Source organism: Myotis brandtii, unplaced genomic scaffold (genome assembly GCF_000412655.1).
Source record: "Myotis brandtii unplaced genomic scaffold, ASM41265v1 scaffold240, whole genome shotgun sequence".
Classification (NCBI taxonomy): Eukaryota; Metazoa; Chordata; class Mammalia; order Chiroptera; family Vespertilionidae; genus Myotis; species Myotis brandtii.
The window spans coordinates 6,057,411-6,058,664 of NW_005359064.1; positions in this window are offsets into that span (position 1 = coordinate 6,057,411).

The window sequence follows — 1,254 nt, forward strand, 5'->3', positions numbered from 1 at the left end:
CACACACATGCACATGTCACTGGCAGCCACACTGTCAAACACACTCTCCTTGTGTTCACTCACATACACATGCACACACGTCACCCAAGACCACAGCCATAAGTGGGCACAAGGGTCCCAGACATTCTACTGGCCCATGCAGAGTGACAGTGAGCTCCTGAAGTCCCACCCACTGGCTCTTCCACCTGGCGGCCAGTTGGAGAGGCCACATGTGGGCTGGAGCTGCTGTTGTCCTGAGGATCTCCTACACACTAGGGGCCATGCACAAGCTCTCTCAAGTCTCCAGGAGGGGCAGGGGTCCCAGTTTACGGAGGGGGAGATGGGCTCAGAGAAACTAGCTAAGTTGTTCAAGGTCACACAGGGAGAACTGGATGGAGCCAGACGTGAGCTAGAGCCTGTATGCCAGTCAGCCCACCTGCTACCCTGCTATTCCTGAAAGGCTAACCTGATGAGGCCTGTTGGAGATCGAGGCCAGCGGGCAGGTAGGCACAGGAGTGCATCTGGCACACTAGAAGGAGGACCCTGGTGCAGTACAACTCAGCTGACCCAGAGGACTCAGAGCTCCAGTTCTGTGGTGAGAGCCCAGGGAGCTGGGGAGCTGGGAGTTGGAGTGGTCAAGATTGTTACAGAACCAGAAACCACTGTGGTTTGTACCCCCAGCGAGGGACCTGTGTGTGACCTTACCCCATAGATCCTTTGAGCTCCTGCAGAGGCTGTTGTACACAAGTTTGAGGATTCGATGCCTAGAAAGTGCTTAGAACAGACAACCCCTTCATCCATTCGTTTGCTCATTTATTCTGTCAGTCAACAAGTATGCACCCCGTGTCTGCAGGAACAGGCCCTGTCTTGGTGGGGGTGGCCAGACTGACCTGGGCCCTACCCTTCTGGCTGCCATCCTACTGGGAGATGGACAGTGAGCATACACCAAAGAGATTAATGAAATAATTTCAGATAATGATGATTAGCCAGAGTAATCAGGGAGGACTTCTCTGAGGAGGTGACATTTGGGCTGAAACCTGAGTGACTAAGAAGCATAGGGAGAGCATTCCAGGCAGAAGGACCAGCAAAGGCCAAGGCCCACAGGAATGAAAGCTCACAGGAGGGAGGCCTGGGCAAGAGGAGGGTTTGCAGGGCCTGGTGGGAAGCAGCCTGGTGGTGACTGGGGCAAATGAGAGCTCATTCCCTGTTTGAGGGGCGACTACTGCTCAGCTCAAGCCCACGGTTGCCTGTGGGATGGAGGGCCCAGTGTGGCCA